This window comes from Papio anubis, chromosome 4, assembly GCF_008728515.1.
Source record: "Papio anubis isolate 15944 chromosome 4, Panubis1.0, whole genome shotgun sequence".
Taxonomy (NCBI): Eukaryota; Metazoa; Chordata; class Mammalia; order Primates; family Cercopithecidae; genus Papio; species Papio anubis.
In genome coordinates, this window is record NC_044979.1 from 58978912 (window position 1) to 59005024 (window position 26113).

The following is a 26113-nucleotide window of genomic DNA, read 5'->3' on the forward strand; positions in this document are numbered from 1 at the left end:
GTAACTGAAATGAGAAATTAGATGTGAACAGTAACAGATCTGACATAGCAGAAGAAAGAATCTGTAAATTTGAAGATAACTCATTGAAATATCCATTCTGAAGAACTAAGAGAAAAAAGACTGAATCAAAGTAAACAAAGTATCAAAGATCTGTGGGGTGATATCAAACAGTCCAACATTTATGGAATTTGAATCCTAGAAACAGAGGAGAAAGAGTAAAATGTAAAACAACTTTTTGAATACAAAATAATTTAAATATCTTAAATTCTGTGGAAAGCATGTAGTTCCAAAAACCCCAACAAACCAAAATTAGTATAAATTTAAAGAAATCCACACCTAAACACACAGATGAAAGCCAAAGCTAAAGAGAAAATTCTAAAAATAACAAGTGTTTTTAACAACATTATTTATCATAGCAAAAAACTAGAAGCAATCTACATGCTCATCATCTGTGACTGGATAAATAATGACATACTTATATAGTAGAACATCATTCAAAAACCAAAAAGGAATAAATTGCTGGGTGCAGTGACTCATGCCTGTAATCCCAGCAGTTTGGGAGGCCAAGGCAGGCAGATCACTTGAGGTCAGGAGTTCGAGACCAGCCTGACTAACATGGTGAAACCCCGTCTCTACTAAAAATACAAAAATTAGCCAGGTGTGGTGGCGCATGCCTGTAATTCCAGCTACTCGGGAGGCTGAGGCAGAGAATCGCTTGAACCCGGGAGAAGGAGGTCGTGGTGAGCCAAGATCATGCTACTGCACTCCTGCCTGGGCAATAAGAGCAAAACTCTGTCTCAAAAAAAAAGGGGGGGTGGTAATACATTACTGGCACCATAACTTGGATGAAATCTCAAGAATACTACACTAACTAAAACAAAGTACACACAGATGATTATATACTGAGTCATCACCTTTACAAAATATTCTAGAAAAGGAAAACAACCCAAAAAGCAAATCAGTGATTGACTGCAAATTGGGATGGAGGAAAGGATTGACTACAAAAAAATAGGAGAGAAATTTGGGAGTAATTATGATATTCCATACTTTGATTTTGCACATAGTTACAATATTGTATTCATTTACCAAAACTCAATAAAAAAAATTTAAATGGCTGAATTTTATTGTCCATAAACTATACCTCAACATAATTATAAATAAAAATAACTACAGGTAATGGACACCCCCACATACATACTATGAAAGTGGAAGATCTTGAACTTAGTAGACATTAACAGGTCAAGACAGCAAAAGTAAGCAAAAATATAAAGTGAGATGTTTTAGACCATTCTTGCACTGCCATAGAAATACCTGAGACTGGGTAATTAAAGAGGCTTATTTGGCTTACGGTTCTGTATCTGCTTCTGGGAAGGCCGCAGGAAGCTTACAATCATGTGGAAGGCAAAGGAGGACCAGGCACATCACATAGTGAGAATATAAGCAAGAGAGAAAGTGGAGGAAGAGATGCCACACACTTTTAAATGACAAGATCTCATGTGAACTCAGAGCAAGACCTCACTTTTCATCAAGGGGATGGCATAAGCCTTCCCAAAAATTCCTCAAAGGCTTAACTCACTCTAGCATTAACTCAAAAGTCCAAAGTTCAAAGTCTTATCTGAGACAAGGAGAGTCCCTTCCACCTATGAGCCTGTAAAATCAAAAACATTAGTTACTTCCAAGATACAGTGGGAGGATAGGCATTGGGTAAACACTGCCATTCCAAATGGGAGACATTAGTCAAAAGAAAAGGGCTACAGGTCCTACGCAAGTCTGCAACCCAGCAAGGCAGTCATTAACTCTTACAGCTTCAAACTCTTAATATCATTTGATTTCATTTCCCATATTTAGGGCACACTGCTGCAAGGGGTAGGCTTCCAAGAACTTGGGGAGCTCAGCCCCTGTGGCTTTGCAGGATTCAGCCCCCAGGGCTGCTTTCAGAAGTTGGAGTTGAATGCCTGTAGCTTTTCCAGGTGCAGGGTACAAGCTGCCGGTGAATCTACCATTTCGGGATCTGGAGGACGGAGGACCCCTTTTCATAGCTCCACTAGGCAGTGATCCATGGGGGACTCTGTGTCGGGAATCCAACACCACATTTCTCCTTGATACTGCCCTAGTAGAGATTCTGTATGACGGCTTTGCCCCTGCAGCAGGTTTCTGCTTGTGCACCCAAACTTTTCCATACATCCTCTGAAATCCAGGTGGAGGCTCCTAAGCCTCAACTCTGTGCACCTGCAGGCTTAACACCAAGTGGAAGCCACCAAGGCTTACAGCTCGTACTCTCTGGTGCTGAGGCTCAATCTGCACATGGACCCTTTGAACCAAGGCTGGAGCCAGAGTGGCCAGGATACAGGAAGCAGTGTCCTGAGGCTGCTAAGCGTAGTGGAGTCCTGGATCTGGCTGAGGCAGAAGAATCGCTTGAACCCGGGAGGCAAGGGTTGCAATGAGCCAAGATCATACCACTGCACTTCAGCCTGGGTGACAGAGCAAGAGTCTGTCTAAAATAAATAAATAAATAAATAAAAAGAAACATAGGATGAATTTTCTCTTACATTGGGAGACTTAGGCTCTTTCATTTTGTTTCATAAAGGCATAGGTTGAATCTATGTGTAAATACTAGAGCAAAATCAGGTTAAAGAGATGTGGGAGCCCAACCAAAAGCTAGTGGCTACACTGGCAGCTTAATGCCCTCTCTAATCTGAACCAGGATTGAATTAGAGCATACATAAAGCAGGACATGTATATGGATTTCATGTGCTTCCCACCAGTCTGCTGGAAGAGAGCCTTTGTTGTTTACTTTAGCACTAGATGTTTTGTCTCAGAGCCAGTGATCCACAGCCTCTAATTTCATAATCCAGAGATCATTTTCAAACACTGACCTGGTCAAAGAGACATCTTCTAAGTCTAAGACATTGAATTCTGTGGGAAAATAAAACAGTAAATATACAATTAGGAAATAAGTATGCCACCTAGTCTTCATGTATGTGTGTATTTGATTTCCTGATTTTTACTAGAATTCTATTTAAAGATTTTAAATATATGTACCAAGTTGATGAGATATGCCTAAAGTTGTGCTTAATGAAATTCAAGGCATATTTTAAAGCCTTAAGAAATATTTGTTATTGAGCCACATTTTGATAAACATCTGTTCTCCATTCAGTCCAGCACTTGATTCTCTTTTTCTCTCCCCTTACCTCTTACCCACATCTCTCCTTCTCTCTCTCTTTCCTTTTCTCTCCTCCTGTAGCCTCTGGTTTGGAAAAATACCTGAATGGTGTACTTGTCACAGAATTATAAAATATTATTTATGTATATGTATTTTGAAAATTAAACCAATTATCAGGATTCTACCTCTCATCTTCTAAAACTTATGATACTTAATATGATAATATGAATAATATTCATTAATTCTACAGGTAAAACATTATCTGAAGATGGATAAGAGATATTTTCTAAGGGCAAATTCAGTAAGTCTGCATGTTATTATAAGTCAAAAATAGCAGGAATTATTATAATAAAAACTTGAAAAGCAGAACTTGGACATATAAATCATATAATCTTGTCCCAGAAATGGAAAAGCCTGTAGAGACTGCAAACTGTGTTCTATTTCTGAAAGAACTTAAAACAAATATTATACATTCCATCATTGAAGAATCATCCTCATCATGATACTGACAATTGACTTTATATACTTATGAAAAAGCAGTTGGATATTCTGAATTTTCCATATGCAACTGTGATATCAACATACTTCCAGTTTTCAATTCTTGTTTTGTTGTTGTCTTTTCATGTTGTTATTGTTGCTGTTCTGATACTAGGGTAGACATAGCAATTTTAATAACTGTCTTTACCATTGTCCTTTCCAAACAAAACTGTGTCATCTACAGCTCTGACCGATGTAGACCAAGTGACACTTCTCCCAGGCCACAGATAGCTGTGACAGAATCCTATGGCATTTTCTCAGATAGCTGGGGCATTTGTAGGGAATATTCTGTGAAAGAGAATTCACAGAAATTTGAATTGGAAACATACAGAAAAAAATAAGGTCATTATTAGTGAAAACTAAAGATGAAATAAAGCCACGAGAACGATTCAGGGTCATGAGGGTCATGCTAAATTGAGTTTATAAGGAGAAAGAAACTCTTAAGCACAATAGGAAATTGAGAATATGAATAAACAAGAGCTGCAAGGTAGAACAATAGAGAAGGGCTGTATTTTAGCATTCCTGTAAGACAGCATACTTTAGATTTATGAAAATCTTTAATGTTCAGCCATAAATTCCTATAAGAAGGAATTGTGAGGAGACTTATACATCAGATACTTCTAGATGGCCTATAGGCCATAAACATTTTCCCAAGGTGCTTTGGATATTTGGCATCAGTTCAATCATCATGACCATTTTCAACTATTTCCCCTAACATGATTGCATGTTTAGGTAGTATATTACGTTTATTAAGATAAGACAGCATTTTTAAATATGATTGCTATTTTATAAATGTCATTTGCAACCTCCATCACTGCACTCATTAATTCATTAAACCAATATTTATTAAGCTCTTATTGTATGCCAACACATTGTTATCTGTGATCATCTGAGGTAAAAACTGAAGGGATCCACAGGAGGACACTAAATTACAGAAAACTTGTCAAACAACGAATGAATCATACTTAACAGCGAAAAGTTGAAATCTTTTCCTCTAAGATCTGGAACAAGACAAGGATGCCCACTTTCATCACTTCTATCCAACATAGTACTGGAAATCCTAGCCAGAGCAATTCGACAAGAGAAGACTGTAAATGGCATCCAAATTGGAAATGAAGAAGTTAAATTGCCCCTGTTTGCATATGACATCATCTTACATATTTTTTAAAACCCCTGAAACTCTACCCAAAAAAAGCCTGTTAGAACTAATAATCTAATCCAGTACATTTGCAGGATACAAAATCAACATACAAAAATCAGTAGCATTTCTATACACTAATAGCAAACTATCTGAAAAAGAAATCAAGAAAACAATTCCATTTACAATAGCTACAAAAAAAAAAAAAATACTGAGGAATAAATTTAACCAAGCAGATGAAAGATCTCTACACTGAAAACTACAAACATTGATGAAATAAATTGAAGACACAAATAAATAGAAAGATATTACATGCCCATGAATTGGAATAATTAATATTGTTAGACTTTTCCTACTACCCAAAGCTATCTACAGATTCAATGCAATACCTATCAAAATACCAGTGGCATTCTTCACAGAAATAGAAAAAAAAATTAAAATGTGTGGAACCACAAAAGACTTCAATAGCCAGAGAAGTCTTAAGAAAAAAGAAAAAACTGGAAGTGTCACACTATCTATCTGACTTTAATTAAAAAGCTGTAGTAACCAAAACAGCATGGCATTGGCATAAAAGCAGAGACATAAAGCAATGAAACAGACTAGAGAACACAAAAATAAATTCAGACACTTACAGACAAGTGATTTTTGACAAAGATGTCAAAAACACACAATGGAGAAAGGACAGTCCCTTCAATTAAGGGTGCTGGGAAAATTGGATATCCACATACAGAAAAACAAAACTAGACCATTATCTCTCACCATAATCAGAAATCAACTCAAAATGGATTAAATACCTTAATGTAAGACCTGAAACAATAAAAGTGCTAGAAGAAAGCATATGGGAAGTGACATTGTCTTTGTGACATTGGTCTGGGTGAAAATTTTTTGGATAAGATCCCAAAAGCACCAGCAACAAAACCAAACATAGACACATAGAATTATATCAAACTAAAAATCTTCTGTACGGCAAAGGAAACAATCAATAGAGTGAAAAGACAATCTACAGAATGGGAGACAATATTTGCAGACTATACATCAGACAAAGGTTAATATCAAGAATATATAAGAAGCTCAAACAAGTCAATGGTTAAAAAAAAAAATGCAATTTTCAATGAGCAAAAAACCTGAGTAGGTATTTCTCAAAAGAAGATATACAAATGGCCAACAAGCATATGGAAAAAAAAAATGCTCAACACAACAACGAGATATCACCCCACTCTAATTAGAATGGCTATTATCAAAAAGACAAAAAATAATAATAATAATAACAATTGCTGGCACAGATGTAAAGAAAGAGGAAGGAACTCTTATACACTGTTGATGGGAATGTAAATTAGTACAGCCATTATGGAAACCAGTATGGAGTTTTCACACACACAAAATCCAGCAATCCCACTAATAAGTATTTATCCAAAGAAAATGAAATCAATATGTCAAAATGATGTCTGCACCCCCATGTTTATTGCAACACTATTCACAAATAGCCCAGCTATGGAATCAACCTAAGTGCCTATCAATGGATGGATTTTTTTTTTAAGTGCTATATATACACAATGGAAAACTATTCAGCCATCCTGTCATTTGCAACAGCATGGATGAATCTGAAGGATATTATGTGTATCAGTCTGTTATCACATTGCTAAAGAAATACCTGAAACTAGATAATTTATAAAGAAAAGAGGCTTAATTGGCTCACGGTTCTGCAAGCTGTAGAAGAAATAGCTGGGGAGGCCTAAAGACACTTTCAATCATGGTGGAAGGGGAAGGAGAAGTAGGTACGTGTTAGATGGTGGCAGGAGAGAGAGAGCAAAGGGGGAGGTGCTACACATTTTTAAACACAGACTCCTGAGAACTCACTCAGTATAATGAGAACAGCCAGGGGAATATCTGCCCCTATGCCCCTCTCCCAACACTGGGGATTACAATTCCACATGAGATTTGCATGGGGACACAAATCCAAACCATATCATTAAGTGAAGTAAGCCAGGAACAGAAAGATAAATTCCTCATGATCTCACTTACATGTATAAACTAAAGGAGTTGATCTCATTGTCATACAGAGTAGAATAGTTGTTACCACAGAGGCTAAGGGGAAGGGGGTTGGAGAGGAGATGAGGAGAGATTGGTCAATGGATACAAAGTTTACAGTAAAATAGGAGAAATAAATGTTGGTGTTCACAACAGAGAGACACTGGTTAGCAATACTGTATTGTATATTTCAAAATAGCTAGAAGAGAGGATTTTGAATGTTCTCATAGCGAAGAAATGATAAATGCATGAGGTGATGAATATGCTAAGTACTCTGATTTGATTTTTATATGGTGTATATATGTATTAAAACATTGCACTGTACCCCATAAAAATGTACAATTATGTCTCAACTGAAAACAAAATTAAAAAAAAAAACAAAAAAACCTGGTGCAGTGACTCACACCTACAATCACAACAATTTGGAAGGCTAGAGAGGACGGATTGCTTGAGCCCAGGAGTTTGAGACCAGCCTGGGCAACATGGTAAAACCCCATCTCTACCAAAAATACAAAAGTTTGCTGGGTTTGGTGGTGTCTGCCTGTAGTCCCAGCTACTAGAGGGGCTGAGGTGGAAGGATTCTTTGAGCCCAGGAGGCAAGCGTTGCAGTGAGCTGAGATGGTGCCACTGCACTCCAGCCTGGGTGACAGAGTTAGACCCTGTCTCGAAAAAAAAAAAAAAATTAGCTAGATCTGGTGGTGCACAACTGTAGTCCCGTCCACTCCAGAGGCTGGTGGGAGGATTGCTTGAGCCTGTGAGGTGGAGGCTGCAGTGAGCCATGATCACGCCATTGTACTCCAGCCTGGGTGACCCTTTCCTAGATAATTTGAGACTTCTGCCCACCAAACAGGAAAGAAGTAAAGAAAGATACCTATGTCATGCTAATTCTTCAGATAATTTAGGCCTGAAGAAACAAAGGAAACCAATTTTACATCCTGGGGCAGGGTGATACAGGCAGAAGTAACAACTAGCACAAAGTCCCTGATGAGAAAATGAATTCAAAGCCCTTATTTTAAGAGGAAAAACCACGGTCCTGGGTAAGGAAGATTATACAACAAAGCTGGAGCTCCAACCTCAATATTTTCACTTAAAGTACATTTCTCAGCCAGGCGCGGTGGCTCAGGCTGCCGAGGGGGTTGGATCATGAGGTCAGAAGTTCGAGATCAGCCTGACCAATATGGTGAAACCCCGTCTCTACTGAAAATACAAAAAAAAAAAAAAATTAGCCAGGCGTGGTGGTGCGTGCCTGTAATCCCAGTCACTAGAAGGCTGAGGCAGGAGAATCGCTTGAACCCGGGAGGCGGAGGTTGCAGTGAGCCAAGATCATGCCACTGCCTTCCACCCTGGGCGACAGAGTGACAGTGAGACTCCATCTCAAAAAATAAACAAATAAATAAACAAATAAATAAATAAAATAAAGTACATTTCTCTTCCTAAAGGAATGAAATGAAATTTCCTAAAAATGAGATGTAGTGTGTATGGATTATGTGATCTACATAAAATCAAATTTACCTACTTAAATATCTTCAATAATTCCCATGATAGAAGAAAAAGGAACATCCTATAAAAGGAGCATTAATAAAATGGAATCTCAAAATGTCATGCAGAGGAAGGTCAGTTAGTGATACAGAAAATGTTAATGATATATTATAAAAAGAGGATTTACAAAGAGTATGTAGTTTGCTTTTCCCTTATGATCCTGCCCAAGAGCTGTTGGTGAGTCTGAGCTATGTAGATTTTGGAAAGGGGAGGGGTTGCACCCTCCTAGTGCATACACCCCAGTGGGGTTTATATGGCATATGTTCAGAAGGTGAATAGACTCGCATGGAGTGTCATAACCCTTACAGAGTGAGGAGGACATCTATGCTGGGAGGTGGCCTGATATTGGATGTGGAAACCCAAGCAGAGTGAGGAGGGCTTTTGCACAGAAATTTTGTCTGGTTCAGGGTGTCAGAGCCTGAGAGGGACCAGGCAGGTGTCCGTGCAGATATCTGCCTGGTAAAAAGTATCATATCTCTTGTAGAAAAAGAAAGTTATCTGTGTAAGAAAAAATGGTGACAATAGCAGGACATTAGTTACATACAAGGATATTGATAAAATTAGTAAATACATTAAGTATAATGAGAGCTAGGTTTCTCACTGTCAGTGAAAAGAGGTACCAATAGGAAAAGAGAGAAAGCTAGAATTAATTCAGTAGTGTTAGATAGGAATTGGAGATATCAGTGTTATCTCATGCTGTAGATCTACAGATAGGTAAGTAGATTAAAAAATAGATGTATATGTGTACGTGTGTGTGTGTGTATGTATACATATTATCTTAGCTTGGGCTGCTATAACAAAATACTATAGACTGGATGGCTTAAACAAGAAAAACGTATTTCCCACGCATCTACAGGCTGGTCCAAGATTAAGTTGCCTGACAATTAAGTTCCCGGTGAGGGCTCTCTTCCTTATTTGCAGACAGCTTCCTTCTTGTCATGTCATCACAGGGCCTTTCAATGGTATATTGACATGGGGAGAGAGATTTTCTCTCTTCCTCTTCATGTAAGGCCCCCAGTCCTATCAGATTAGGATCCCACAATTATGACATCAGTTAATTAATGACCTCTTTAAAAAGGCCTGTTTCCAAATGTAAGCACATTGGGAGTTAGGGCTTCAACGTATGAATGGGGGGAGTGACACAATTCAGTTTATAACATATATACATACATTTTGTACATGTGTGCAAATGTACAACCAGCACCCAGATCTTGACTTCTAATACTATTTTCTACTAAAAAGAACCAGAACTCCTAGTAAAAAAAAAAATTGCTGACTTTAAGGCTGGAGAGAAAAACAATACAAGATGAGCCTGAAATATATTTGTGTGAGAAAGTCAAGAAATGCTCAACAAAAGAGAACATCTTCAAAGGATATAGAAGCCAGATTGAAAGGGCTCCCAGTGGCCATTTCTGGGATAATTTCATCCTTAAAATAAATTATCATATAAATTTATTATAATCTATTGAATAAAATAGGAATCTATGAGTCCGTAATAATTAATTAAATAATTATATAGAGCAGAATCTTTATAAGGAACAGTATACTTATATCATTCACAATGAAGACTTTCTCTTCCCTTGGGTTTATCCTTTCTCGGTTCTGCTGCTGCCCTCAACCCCTTCCTGTTGATATTCCCTGGCCTCTGGTCTCAGCCCTGAGCACTTCTCACACTAAAGAGTCAATGAACAACCAACTTTGAAACTTAGGAGTTCTCCTTGATTCTCCCTTCGCCTAAATCCCTGCATCCAAAAAGTAAACACATCTTATGTTCTTAAACCATTCCTCAAAACTATATTTTAGTTGCTAAGTTTGTGTTATGCATTTTTTACCTCAAAACTTTTCCATCTATTCCAGCCTACCTACTTCTACAATAATACAAGCCTAAATTACTGCCTCCTTTCCAGCCTCCCTGCCTCTGGTTTATTCATTCTGCCATCCATTCATCAAGTTTATATTTAACTTCTATTATGCATTAGGACAAGACAGCCAGTTCTCTCCCTCATGTAATTTATAGCCCACTGGTGACTAATGAACTAATTTGTTAAGTAATTATAAAATTAACCTTGTAAGTATAATTGTGACACTGATGCAAAGGAGAACTACAGGAGTTATGAGAAGATATAACCAAGAAAAAATTCTAATCTGGAGGATGAAAAAAATCATCATCAAGAAAGTTGTATTTGGGCACAGTGGCTCACTCCTGTAATCCCAGCACTTTGGGAGGCTGAGGCAAGCAGATCACCTGAGGTCGGGAGTTGGAGACCAGCCTGACCAACGTGGAGAAACACTATTTCTACCAAAAATACAAAATTAGCTGGGCTTGGTGGTGCATGCCTGTAATCCCAGCTACTCGAGAGGCTGAGGCAGGAGAATCACTTGAACCCAGGAGGCGGAGTTTGCAGTGAGCACAGAGAGAGCCATTGCACTCCAGCCTGGGCAACAAGAGCAAGACTCCGTCTCAAAAAAAGAAACAAAAAAGAAAAAAGAAAGAAAGTTGTATTTTAGCTGTGGTCTGAAAACAATAACAGTTTTTAATGGTGGGATGGTTGGGATAGAAAATTCCAAATAATATACACTGCATGTGCAAAATCCTCAAAGCAAAAAGAAGCAAGGTACATTCTAGAAACCAAAATAAGCCAGCCTAGTTAAAGAACAATGAGGGAGGGAGAGAGAAGAGGTGGATGTGAGAGATAGCTGGGAGGTAAAATTGACACGAGTTTGGATGCACTGGATCCGGTGTTATCTGGGAGAGAGAGGTATCAAGGATGACTCTTGAATTGCTGATTTTAGCAACTAGTTAGATGATTATGCTATTTGCTTTGAAAAAGAACTGGAGTGATTCCAGGCTTGCAATGGAGGAGGAGGAGAAAGAACATGTTTATTTTCAATTTCAGGTATAAAAACTTTTATCTGCCTATGGAACCACTTAGAGGAGACAAATGGAGCTTGGAGAAGACATGTGACAGACGTGTAAATTTGAGGGCAGCTATTGAAGATAAGAATTTTCAGAGACAGAAGAGACAAAGAAGCTAAAGGAAGGAAGCCTTTCTAAATGCAGGAAGTGATTAAGTCTCAATGTCTGCTGACACATCAGAGAGAATAACTAAAATTCATCTATTGGAATTAACCATATGAAGGTCAAATTACTTCAAACTCTTAAACATACCAGTCAGTGGGAGGGCTGGTAGTGGGGGATGCAGCCCTCTCATGCGACATTCCTGATTGACTCACCTCCACCACAGGGCACTTATTCACATTATTTCTCACTGCCCCACCTACCCATGTTCCCTCAGAAATATTACCTTTACTCAAGCCTCGATTCAAATTTCTCCCCTCAAGAACATTTTTGCCTTGTGTTTCTATTTACAGTGCCCATCACTTTTAATGTTTGTTGTGATTTTTATGTATGTGCTATCTCTCCCTATAAAAAATATTAGCTCTTTGAGGGCCAGGATCATATTTCTTTCATCATTGCTTCCACAGTGACTGGCACATGGGATATAAATATGAGTTCAGTTGTACTTTTTAAATTTTCTATTACTCATGAGTTGCTTTTCAATGAATTTCTCATTATCCTGTTTCTCTTTTCATGTGCATTTCTGAAAGAGGCTGACAAGATGTTTCCCAGTGAGCTTTGCCAGGTGTCGGCACATTCGTGAAGTCACCATGGATACAAGTTCTGTTCCTCAATTTTGTAAGTCAAAAATCTTAATTTCACCAGTTAATCTAGTGGTATCCAGATTCTAGAAAGTATTCACAACAACTAAGTTTACAAAAATAAACATATATATATAGATATATGTATACACAGGTACACACACACACACACATACACTCCCCCCCACACACAAATCTGAAGATGGCATACTTTCATATGTTAAATATTCCAAATTAAAGAATATTTTGAATGTTTATGAAATGTGGAAACAATAATATACACATTAAAATATTTAGCTTTTTCATGATTTTCATATTTGACGTTTTGAAAAAGGAAAAGGCAATGATAGAGAATGCAGAATCCATAGATCCTGTGAGAGTCATGATAAAGTGGGAAGAACATAGTGCATCTGAAATGAAACAAACCAGGGTACCAATTTCAACTATGGTTCTTAAGCAATTTTTTTTTCCATAAACTAGGAATCACAAAGCCCACCAAATAGGATTATTATGAGAATTAACTGATTCAATTTATAAGAAGTTCCGAGGGCACTATATAATATGAATAAAAGATAAATATTGAATCTCATTCTTTCACTTTTGTTAATATCAGTATATCATATTAAATAGTTTTTTGTGGTCCTAATTCTCCACTTAGATGAGAAAATATTTACTTCCTACCCTCTTTACATTATTTCCCAGCTAAAGTATTATTTTATTTATCAACAGTTTCTGGAATTGAAGTAACAGATTTCAGAAACTCTGGACTAACAGGAAAGCAAATATTATCTTCGTTCAAAATCAAATGTAAATACATGACCAACTGACCCTACCAGAACTCCAAGCCCAGATCACCAAAGCATACACATTAGAATGTGTAGAAGCTAATGTGGACTAGGAACACTGTGTGCAAGTGAACATTCTAGATCCCTTCTATCTAGAGAAATAGATTTCTAGGAACATGTTAAAGATGTGTTAACACAAAATCTCTCAGGCCCTGAGCCTTGCTAACCTACTCTGATGGTTAATTTCATGTATCAACTTGACTAGGCCATGGAGTGCCCATACATTTGTTCTAACATTATTTCTGGATGTGTCTGTGAGGGTATTTCTGGATGAGATTAACATTTGGATCAGTAAACTGAGTAAAGGGGATTGACCTCCCCTTTACTATGTGGGCGGGCTTCATCCAGTCAATTGATGGACCACAGAGAACATAAAGGCTTGATTCTTTTGTCTGCCTGTGATGAGTTGGAACATCAGTTCTTTTCTGCCTCTGGACTCAAACTGAAACATCGGCTCTTCTGGAGCCTTGAGCCTGCCAGCCTTCAAATAAGAACTACACCATCAACTCTACTGGGTCTCTAGCTTGCCAATGGCAAATCTTGGGACTTGTCAGCCTTCATAATAGCAAGAGTCAATTCCATATATATATATGGAATATATAGTATATATATGTGGAATATATAGGACATATATGGAATATAGGAGATATATAATCATAAACATATATATAGGAGTTACATATATAACATATATATATATAGGCTGTCTTTCTCTGGAGAACTGACTAATATACATATCTTGGGAGAATGAAAGAGTTTGATGAGGGTCCTTCCAGTGGCATAGTTAATGATAAAACTCACTGTAGATTATTGTCAATATTTACTGTCTCAACCAGTGCCTCCAGATCTCTTCATTGATGTAGCATGCTAAAAGCATACATTTACTAGAAATATTTAGCAATATTTAGAAATCTTAGCCAGCCAGTGAATGTTTTCCAAGGTACACAGGTAAACAAATTTCTGATAGCAACACCTATTGCTACTTTTTTCCCTCTCTGACATATCCAGTTATAACATGATTTCTTTTTCATATTTGCAGCATTACAGTCAAAAGGAAATGTTTAATCCATCTCAAAAGTCCTCATTAAAGACACTGTAGAAGCTAAAGCATGTGTTTTTGAAATGCAGTGATTTTTAAAATGTCTCCCCACGCACTCTGTCTGCACACATGGGCACACACACACTTGCACCATCCATAAAATGTTTAAATGAGAAAAGAAGCATATTTTATTTGGAACTAAAATCTACTAATCATATTTTATTGAAAATACTTTAAATTTTACTTAATGAGCTTTTGTCAAAATCTGTGCCACACTTTTTTTTCCTTAGTTACTGTGGAAAATTTTTTCTGTAGAAAAAAATGTAAGATGCTACCTATGGTTCATTTTTGCACAATCTTTTGGAATTTTAGTTAACAGATGAGCCACAGTATAAATTTTGTACTAAAATAGGGCTCCAAAAACAATATGGATTTGAGAAAACTACTCAACATTTTTATATATGTTTCAGTTAATAATACAATCTTTATTACAAAATATAATTTCAAATATGATAAAAGACAAATTTATAAACATACTCTTTTTCTCTCCCTTATGTTTAAAGGAAAATAAACATCTTTTCTTGTCCTTGTTAACAGATAATTTTCACACAATGGTAAAATCATGATGCTCACACAGATATAAAAATAAACAGTTGTTCATTGTTATTTAACTCAATCAATTTTTAAAAACAGGCAGATATTATAACTGGTTCAAACAAGAAATCATGAACAGATGCATTTATAGATCAGGAATATTGAAGTAAATGTGCAGATGGGTGCAAAACTGTTTTTCCAGAAGGAGGGGAGGGAAAATTGCAGTAAATTAAACGTCTCTCCAGAAAGGAAAAATTTCTTATGTCTGTAGACAATAATTTTTTTGCATTATTATCAGTTATCTACATTTAACACAGTGGTAAAATAGCTTCCAAAGAATCAGAATCAGATAACATGAAGAGGTATTCTCTAGGGCCTAATAATCTGTAGTTTTCCACTGAAGCACAAATTTTTCTTTACATTCAGAACTGTAAACCGAGTCTGGGTATGGGGGTGTGTGCCTGCAGTCCCAGCTACTCTGTATGCTGAGACGGGAAGATGGCTTGAGTTCAGGAGTTTGAGACCAGCCTGGGCAACATAATGAGACCCAATCTCTTAAAAGATAAAAGAAAGCAAACCCTAACCCTGTCTCTACAGCTGTCGAGGAGCAAAAATATTGGCATTTAAATGTATTTTCATTTTTTGGCCATGTACTAACCAAAAATTTCATCGAGCTTCACAGGGATAACTTAAAGCCTCACTCCTTCATCCCAGCCAGAGAAATATAGCTGTTAAAAGATTCAGATTAATTCTTTTAAAAGACCCCAACTGTTCAAAGTTTATGATGTTGGAGTCCGTGGAGCAGACAGGGGTAGCTGATGGAAGCTGGCTGGAGACAGAAAGAAGAGAGATGTTGGAAAGACAGAGAAAAAAGGGAGATGTTGATGCCCTCTATCACTTCTCTGCCCATCATTACCTAATCCTGTCTCTAAAAAATGAAAATAAATGTGGGCTTTGTTATTTAGCACAATCATATTTATACATGAATCTATTACTGTTATACCCAGTAATCCATTTTTTAAAATTGTGGTATTTTAAATTATACGTAACATAATATTTACCGTTTCTACTCTTGTTAAGCATACAATTTAGTAGAATTAAGTGTATTAACATTGTTGGGTAACCATTACCCAATCATCCATTTTTTATTCCATACATTTCCAGGACATTTTCCAGGGGAAACTGAAATGAAGTAGTAAGAGGAAGAAAACTGTAATACATTTGACATAAAGAAAGCTTCTCCTTGTCTGCAGGTATTTTTCAAAACAGCAGTCTATCACTAATATATTGCTATAGGTGACATTTCATATGTTCATTAAAATTTGCCTGAAAAATTGGTTTGAAATTGTGAAAAACAATAACAGACCTGGGATCTGGGGCTTGTTTGCAAGTGTAAAAATCTATTTGTATAAGGCCACCTTTCAAAGCATCTCCAATATGTCTTTTTCCTACTAATATAAAAGGGTGGACCCATTGCTAGACAATAGTAATAAATAATTTTTTTAAATCTAAGACTCCATAACAAAGAGAATATGTGTGAAGGTCTTTAGCTGTAATAGTGTTTCCTGATTACCTCAGTCCAGTCACATTTAGAACCTGTCATTATGCCCGTGGTTTCCTGTCTATGGTTTTTCAACATGAATAAATCATTTTACTGATGCATTGGACCTTTTCTCAGCTTGATTCTCTGTTTCTTGATTGGAGCCCACTGCTCCTGAATCTACCTTTAATCAGAGTCATAGAATTCATTAAAAACAACAATAATAACAATAGCAAGCTCTAATGACATGCTAGACCTTTAATTCTCCCGATAACCCCATTGCAAACTTAGAGATGACATGACTGAGCCTTTGATTGGTTAAATAAGTGGCCCAGTCATAAAACTATTAAGTGGTTGAACTTTAATTGATAGGTAATTCATTCAGGCTTTTATTAAATGTTGGCAGGCAGTCACTGACTAGATGCTAGAGCACAGAGGTAAAAAGATAAGAACTCAGGCCTTACATGGCACAGTTGTGCTTAGAGTCAAATACGGTTAATCAGGTACTTGATGGATCTGAACTGGAAAAATTATGATTTGAGGAACTTATAAGCAGTTTTTACCCTTTTAGGAGAATAATTAAATATCTTTAAGGAAATTATTTACTTTTTTCTTAAAAGTGAACTTTTGATGATACCCTGTAGACAAGAACTGATAAAGCAACTCCCTATAAATTGTTCTTACAAGTCCTGATCATTGATAAGCTGGTTTAAAATCAGATGCTTTGAATCCACGTATAAATTCAAATTGCATGTGCTCCCAATATTGAGAAAATCTTTTGTACTAAAATTTGAATTTAGATCAATCTGTAACTGAAGATCATGATTTGTTCTTGAGATATCTATGTGTTTTTGCCCAAGAAGTTCCCGAAAGGCTGTATTTGTCTAAATCAATAACAGGTTGGACACACAAAACTGACCTCTTCTGCTCATAACACAATGAAGTTTCCAACAAGGAATTGGACTAGATTTGGAGAAAAGCTACTCAGAGTAAGTGGTTTTTGTCCTAAGAATAGTATTATTAAAGGCTGAATAATCTGGGTTTTGGATGCTTAATGTGAGCTATTGTGTCTTGATTAGTTCTTAATGTTGAGAGCACACTTCTGGAACAAAAAGGATAGACTTACACTCAGTCATCCAAGGCATTGGCCTCTGACTGGAAAATGTTTATTCCTCTCTTGGTCCAAGAGCAGTTGGGCCTAGATGGTAAGGTGTAGAAATGACTGCAGATTCACATGGGTGAAAATGAACCCTACATCTCTTGAAGCGTGCCAGCAACAGGTATGGACTTTGCAAATAGGGTTTGTCCCACGGGCTCTAAAACTTCAGGAGGGGCTTCTCATTCTATCCCATACATTCAAGTATTCCCAGACCTTCAGTAAAACTTGGTTAAACTTTGGAACTTAATTTTAGTTGTACCATGGGGAATAAGGAGCATTGCTTCTTCCACAAGGTTAGAATGGGAATATCTGCAGAGGTACCATCAGATTTTGGGTGTTCCTGAGGGAAAATAATCATAGATTTGTACATGTTTCTTTCATTTGCATATTTCATGACAATAATTTATTTAGGTTTCTTTCATTTGCTTATTTCATGACAATTATTTATGTAAGTTTGTTTTGAAATGTTTATTATGTTTTTCCCCTGAGCAGACTGCAAACTCCTTGAAGGAAAGAACCATGTGTCTGGTTTACTGTTGAACACCCATGGCCTAGCACAGTCACGAGTACAAAAGAAATGCTAAAAAATCTATTCCTTCAATAAGACAGAGTTATTGAGAGCAAAGGCAGCCGCAAGATGACAAGACAAGAAATCACTGGAAGGAAGAGAAGAAACTAAAAATGAAGTTTGCTTAATTTTGGAATTGAGATGGGTAAATGTGCATAGGGATTTTGATTACCAAAAACAACCAGAAAAATCAAGTCATAGTTCAGTGTAAGTGTGCATCCATGAGTAAGGGATGAGTAAGGGATGAGATATTGCCACTCAATAAATGTAAAGGGCTGGTGGGAATCCCCAAAATAAGATGCCTTTATGAATTCATTGCCTGAAATGGGTCACGTCACTGTGTTTGTGGTAAATACGCATATGCATGAGCCTAATAAATTTCTTAGTCCTCATATTATATACTTATCCTTAAGGCAAGGACCATGTTAATAATCATAATTAGTAGACAGCATGAACTAGCTGGTTTAGATAATGTGCTTTTTTTCTTTAAGGAAGGAACTTAAGAGAGTTTCCAGTACCTGTGTGAAATAATTACTAAAATTCATTATTCTATTGATCTAAAGAGTGGGATTATGACATTTTACAACCCAGTACAAACCCTTTTAATATTTTCATCAATAATAGAGTCAGTCATCAAAAACTTATCATCTGCGACTAGGCGCGGTGGCTCATGCCTATAATCCCAGCACTTTGGGAGGCCAAGGCAGGCAGATCACCTGAGGTCAGGAGTTCAAGACCAGCCTGGCCAACATGGCAAAACCCTGTCTCTAATTTAAAAATCTAAAAATCAGCCAGACGTGGTGGCACATGCCTGTAGTCCCAGCTACTCAGGAGAGGAGGATCGCTTGAAACCAGGAGGTGGAGGCTACAGTGAGCCGAGATCACACCACTGCACCCCAGTCAGGGCAATAGAGTGAGACTCGTCTCAAAAAAAAAAAAAAAAAGATTTATCATCTGAGGTCAATGCAAGGGTACTTCCCATGCTAGCAAGTCATTCCCTATTCTAAAACTATAATGATAAATTCTAATGTGATTGTTTGGCCATTAAAGTTCCTGATTTAAAAAGTATTAATCTAGAATAATGGTTTTTGCTTTGTTTCTTATATTTCTTCCAAAATCTAGACTCTCATCATTTAAAATATGGATCTAGCTGTCAGTATCTGAGCAGCAGCAGAGAGCAATTGATTTTAAAATTACAAAAACATGAATAAAAAGATTAGGTCTCATCTGTCCAATCTCTAAGCAGTTTTACAGAGAATGAGAACTGTAAAGGAATTAACATCAAGGGCATTTGTTCCCTGAGTCTTTAATTCATCTTCATTGTTGGAGGCTGCCTTGTAAACTAAATTGAATGCATAGGTGTCTGCTTCTTCAAATCTGGACGAGTCAGAGCTCTTCTGCAAATGGCATCTTTATTGTCTTCATTTTAGCTGTTTCCTCTTTCTTTTTTTTTCTTTTTGTCACATCTATTTGTTATCTATCCAGTAATCAATTGTGCCGTCCATGCTCTATAAGCTAAATCAAGAAATATGATTTGGTAGATTACACAAATGGATTGCTTTGTGCAAGGTGGAAAGCAGGAATGTGCCACCTCCCTTAATAGATTTTTCAGAAAACTTACCCACAGAGAAACATTTATTTTCTGTGGCTTAATCTTAAGGGTATCATCAACATTCTCAATAATTACCATACTTTAGTTCACTTGTTTGATTGTCTTTTGTACTCTTTAAGGAAGAACAATACAGCCTGTTTTCTATTGTGTTTTCCTAGAGCAATTCTGTATCTTTAGACTAAGCTCCCAAATATCTTCTTGAATACAAAGGACTCTATTCTTCCATTCAATGTGAAAAATTTGTACAAATAACTACCCATACACATCACTCGACTGTGAGGAATAAATAGCTCCCTTAAAATATCAAACACATCATTTAAACTTACTTGCATCAATCATTTTAGATCTGTTGTCACACTTCAAACATTTGAATTGGAAAATTCAAGCAATAATATTATAAAATATTAAAGTCCACAAATTTCCAGAAGACTTGAGACATGTTTTTCTAAAAGTTTTAATTATGACAGAATTTATACCTTTTTAATTGGACTTGAAAATGACTCAATAGACACCTTATCCCATTTGTGAATTTGTAATCCTATAGCAAGAGAAAATTGAATTGTGTCCCGAAGAAATATCTGGTCAGACACAATTGTATACATTTTTAACATGTTGACAATATTATTCTAAATTATCATGCATTTATCTATATTCCACATGCTTTTAGTTTAGTCAATATGTAATTCAGTACTTATATTTCAAGGATACTAAATTTGATCATATTTTTCTATGTAATTGTTTAAATAAGTCTGATTAGGTTTGTATTTCTATTAGAAAGCATATGTTTGAATAATAAAGCAAATATTAGAGTAAATATTATGTTTAATTTTTAATTGTAGGAAGTCATTTATAGCCACTAAAGGTTGTTGCAATTTGTCTAAATAGCTATATTACTTTTGGCTGTTTTAACTTTCATTTTAAATCAATTTTAACATCTGCTTGGTTTCCCAATACCATGAGTAAAATAAACACTTTATTTAACATATTGTTCATGATTACATCTGCATGAGAATCATAATTTTACCTTTTATCTGAAAATTATTTTTAACAGAATTTGCCAAACCAAGATCATTGTCAGAAATTAGATTACCCAGAAGCAGATGCTGAGGAGGAGACAGGAGTATAAGATGTTTCTTAGAGAGTAATAACTGTGAAAGGGAAAGAGAGGAAGCAGAACTGGGCTGCAGAACGAGTGGAATTGCCAAGCAGTCCTAACATTGCCTTTGCCAGGCCAGTGGTAGCCCATGGAAGAGTCCCATGCTGGCCGTCTACCTCTCCTGCCTTAGTCACACGATGCGGGCTTCCCAGAGAAGGCTGTGACCTCAGCTAAGGAAGCTCCCTACCCCTAAGACAAATCCTGCATCCTCCTTCTTTCTCTTTCATACGTATAAATTTGCGTAAAGGATACCTGCAAACCATCACGTAACCTTTGACTTGCACTTCTTGGGTGTTTCAAAAAGCTGAGTGAACCAGCAGAGGAGTTAGCAGGAGTCCTTCTGGAAACTATTTCTACATGAACTGCTAGGCCAGCAGTAACACAACTGCACTTGGAAATGACTTAAAGCACGTAAACACAACCTCCTAACTCCATGCTCAGTGTATTGCCTTAGATCCCAGAAATGCTTGTAGCCTCCCCCAGACCACAGGCACTAGGGAGTGTTAAATAGGAGAAGCAATGTGACTTATCCAATGGCAGTTTTTAAAAAACTCTTACATTTGCTAAAGTCACAAAAGCATATACCCATATGAACACATGGCAAGGGCTCCAAAGGAGCTTACCCTGAAACTGAAGCATCATTTTCTTCATAGCAAATCTATTTCTAAGTATATGTGTGAGTTCAGTGTCATAGGGGAGTACAGAAGATAGAGTGACTAATACCAGGAAAACTTTACCAAGGAGATGATATTTGCTCTTGCTAGGAAAAGAGGAGGCAGCAGGTAGAGAGAAAATACTGGACTTACAAATCAACAGGAAATACGTATAAGAGTGTAGCTTTAAAGACCTGGTTTGGATAAACATTCTAAATTTGAATGCTTATCTCAATCTCTAGATGTTTTCTGAAAACCAACTACATTTAGAAAATAGGAATGTAAATATTCTGAGAATAGCTTCTTTCATTAGATTATTTCCTCTGTGAACTTTTGCCTGAAGAACAAACTTGCCTTGCTTCCTAGTAGGTATAAAACAAGAATCTCGGCTAGGCTTCTCTTAAAGGAGACATAACAAGCTAGCACTAATATTCCATATGTAATATTGATCAAATAAAACAGTGTATCGCTTTAATTCCTCTCCCAGACTCTCTTTACTTCCCATTCTCCCTTTTATTTCCCCTTCATTTTTAATGCACCCAAATAAATAAAAATTCCAATTTTCCTCCCTTCCCACCCTTTCCTAATATGGCCTCTGGAAAACCTGCTTCAGTAAAGAAAATCCTATATGTCCTTTATATCTTCCTGCCATAGCTTTGCCTTAATTGAGATCTGCTTCTTTTTCCTATTGAGAAAGATTTTTTTTTTAGCTCCTAAATTTAGGGCAACTGTACAGTTTATCATACTAACTGGAAAATTTCAAAGAGTGAAAAGCGTGGTGGGGTGGTTCTGTTTATCATAAGGCTGAGATCATAGGCATAAACCTGAACTGCCTGGGACAAACCAAGATGTCTGTTACTCTACCTTAACCACAAACATCATGGAATTAGAGTTCAGTCAGAAAAAAAGAAGTAAAGTTTCTTAAATCTCCATTGTCACTTCCAAAATATTTTTTCACTATTATTTGACAGTTCATCATCCAGATAACTGTATTGCCAGCCTAGAACAGGGGTCAGCAAGCTACAGCCTGCAGGCCATGCCTGTTTTTATAAATAAATTTTTATCAGAATACAGCCACAGTCTTCATTTACATATTGTCTGACTGCTTTTAGCTACAGTGGCAGAGTTGAGTGATTGCAGCAGAGCAGAATGGCTCCATAAAGCCTAAAGGGTTTACTCTACAGTCCTGTAAAGAAAAGTTTGCTGATCCCTGGAATACACTGTAAGTGGGGGTCTGAGCATGTATGTGTCTATTGATCTTACTCATCATGTATATCAAAACAACACATCGAGCACAGCGTAGATGCTCAGTATTTGTTTTATAAATAAATCAAATGTAAAATAAAGCTACAATAACTAATATGCATGAACAGACTGGTTGATTGAACAGAAAATGCAAAGTCTCCCTGATAGTTACCAGTATTTAGTATAGGTATTTAGTATTTAGTAAATTTTCTACAAAAGAAAAAAAATGGCTTACAAAGTAAATAAACTTGAAAAAAATTAAACTGTTACGAAAAATTATATATTTACATTAGCTATTTTGTGTGCAGAAAAAAATAGTTTTCTAGTTACATTGGAAACATCTGCCACCACACTGATGCTCTCCTCTTTGAACTGCAGAAGTAACTCTGTGCCTCTGCTCTGGCTTGAGCTCCTCCCTGTTCCAGACACTCAGGCTCTCACTCCACTCATTTTGTCTTCTTTCTCCAGGATTTTCCATCTCTACCCCTCCTAACTCTTACTCAAGAGGCAATGGTTACATACAAGGGCTCTTGAGTCAGACTTCCCGGGTCTGATCCTGGCTCTAACTCTAGCTAGTTAATCTTGGGCAAGTTTTTAACCTTTCTGTGCTTTACTAGGCTTGTCTTAAAAATAAGGAGAGTTATCTCATGGATGCCTCAAAAATTGTTTTGTGAGAAGGAAACACAACACTTCGTATAAAGTGCAAGAACATTAACACATAATTAGCACTTGATTTTTTAAAAATAACCATAAAAATAAAATTACATTTAAGGCTAACCTATCTTTAAAAATCCAAATGGTGTATGACTCTATATTCCTCTTTATATGCCCTTCCCTTCTCAGACAAGTTCTTTGAAAGAGTAGTCCTAATAAATTCCAATGCTCCTTTTTACCTCCATCCTTCCAACAAACTGCTTTTCTCTCAAGGATCCCTGATGACCTAATTTCCAACATCAAGGAAAATGTTTCAATGCACATTTTTAAATAAACTGCTGCGTTTTCCTGTTAAGTACTAGATCCTTTTGAAATTCTCTTCTCTATTACCATCTGTGAAAATCATTTCTTTTGATGGTGTACTGAACTATCTGATTAGTCTTGGTCTCCTCTGTGAGCCCTTTTGCCTCTGTTAAAAGATGGTTAATCTCCAAAGTTCTATGTAAGTCCTCCTCTCTTATAATTCTATTCCCTCTCACTGGAAGATTAGATGAATGCCTCTGACTCTGTATCTACACCAGAGGAGATATCTTTCGATCTCTGGAGTGGCATGTGCAAATGCTTCTGTGCATATCTAATTGCTTACATCACAGGTCTTTCACAACCGTCATATCCAAAACTGCACACATCATCTTTTACCTCCACCCAATATTGCATACTTTCGTTAATGATCCCACTAGCTACCTAACTGGTCAAGCCAGAAATCCTGTAGTCCTATTGCTCCTTTAGTTCTATTGAAGGAATTCTATCTAGAATGAGAAAACTGTGTATTTTGAAGCCAAAACAATCTGGCTTAAACACAGCTCTTGGACTACTTAACTGGTGTTCTTTGGCGTGTAAAACACATTATTTGATCTTCAAGTTCCTCTTCTATAAAAATGGGGCAGCAGCTGGGTGTGGTGGCTCATGCCTGCAATCCCAGCACTTTGGGAGGCCGACGTGGGTAGATCATCTGAGGTCAGCAGTTCAAAACCTGCCTGACCAGCATGGTGAAACCCCATCTCTACTAAAAATAGAAAATTAGCCGGGCGTGGTGACGCATGCCTGTAATCCCAGCTATGCGGGAGGCTGAGTCAGGAGAATCTCTTGAACCCAGGAGGCAGAGGTTGCAGTGAGCTGAGATTGTGCCATTGCACCTCCAGTCTGGGCAACAAGAGTGAAACTCCATCTCAAAAAAAAAAAAAAAAAAAAAATACAGTGGGGCAGCAGTACCAAATTCACAGATTTGTGGGGGGAGATTGAATGGTAATCTGCCACCACACGAATGCTCCCCTCTCTCAATTACAGGAGTAATTGCACCTCTGCTCTGGCTTGGGCTCCTCCCTGTGGCAAATATGCAGGCTCTCACTTCATCCATTTTGTCTATATAATATATAAAAGCACATAACATGAAATCCATAGTAGATTTTCAAAAAATACTAATTTGCCCTGCCTGTCTTCATTAACCACACATCCAAATTATCACTTTCTCCGTCTTCTTTCTACATGGTCTTCAACCCCATTTTTTCTTTTCCATTACTATTGCCCCTACCTCAGAGCTGCCCTTCACTGTTGCTCGGTTGAATCAGCAACACCTTCAACTAGTCTCCCAACTTCCAGTGTAAACATCCCCCAAATCATCCTTTACCTTTAGAATGGCTTTTGAAAATTTTGAAATCCTACTTGTATCTCCTTTCTTTCTTTCCCTGTGTACCAAAATTCCTTGAATGTGTTGTGTCTGTACCCACTTCCCCTACTCCCATATGCTCTTAAATCTTCTAATCGATTTTTCACAAAATACGCTTCTATTAAATTCACCATCATACTTTACACTGCACTATCCAGCCTGTATTCTTAGTCCATTTTATTTTCACTGACCTGTCAACATTATTGAACCCATTAACTGACTTTCTCCCCCTTGAAATATTATTTTTTTCTCTTGACATTTAAAATATACCATTCTCTGGGTTTTTCTCTCCCTCTGGACACTTTCTCAGTCTCCTTGATGTTTTATCTTCATTACCTGATCTCTAAATATGGAAACCTTCTAGGACTTTGTCCTTCAAGATATTCTCCCCATGTCAATATTCAGTCTTTATGGGATTTCATCTAATCTCATAGTATAGTATAATATCCCATCTATATGCTGAGGGTCCCTGCATTAATACATTCATGCTGATCCTCTCTCCAAAATTCAGACTCATATAAACAACTGCCTTATTTATATCTCTACTTGGATGCCCAATACCAATAGTCACCTCAAGTTTAAGTATCCAAAGCTGAACTACTAATAACTCTCCACCACCGTTACCAACACAAAACTATTGTCCACAGTCTTCCTATCTCAATAAATGGCAACTCTAGGAAGGTGTATTAGCAGAAAGTGGAGGTTACAATGTAGATGTAGTTAAAAATTAACCTGTGCTAACTAATTATAACCCTAGTTAAAACCAGTGACCTGCCAGGTGTGGTGGCTCACACCTGTAATCCCAGCACTTTGGGAGGCCGAGGTGGGAGGATCACCTGAGCCCAGGAGTTTGAGATCAGCCTGGGCAACATGGCAAAACCCTGTCATTTCATTATTAAAGATTTTTTACATCTATGGATTAGATTAGTAGTATTTAATTTTCCTTATTAGCTTGAATCCCTGTCTTAATTTTGGTTCCTTAGGTGGAGGGAAGCCTATATATTAATATGCTAATTAATTGAAAGTATAATCCTAGGGCACTAAAAGTGAGAGATAAAGAAAGTGAGGCAAAGAAGATTGAAAAAAAATGCAAGGGGATATATTATCTATCACTATCTGACAAGCCTTAAAATGACATGTCTGGAAAACTTGCGTAATGAAACAGTCCATTGGCAGGAAAAATAGAAAATTTATCTGCTGTCTCTTTTGTGTCTCTTACCACCTATTGGTCAAAATTTGCCCTGGCCTGCACCTCTT

At 37.0% G+C, this 26113-nt stretch overlaps 1 long non-coding RNA gene across 4 annotated transcripts in view; it reads left to right on the forward strand.

The window, feature by feature from the left end:
* LOC116274499 overlaps nt 1–26113 on the forward strand; it is a 44814-nt gene that overhangs the window by 10993 nt on the left and 7708 nt on the right. For 2 of the 4 annotated variants that reach the window (XR_004183188.1, XR_004183186.1), the window contains exons 3-6: nt 11303–12102; nt 15708–15796; nt 16983–17072; nt 17735–18017. This is a non-coding gene — a long non-coding RNA (uncharacterized LOC116274499). The remainder of the gene's footprint in view (nt 1–11302; nt 12103–15707; nt 15797–16982; nt 17073–17734; nt 18018–26113) is intronic. The other 2 variants (XR_004183187.1, XR_004183189.1) reach the window with 2 other exon arrangements.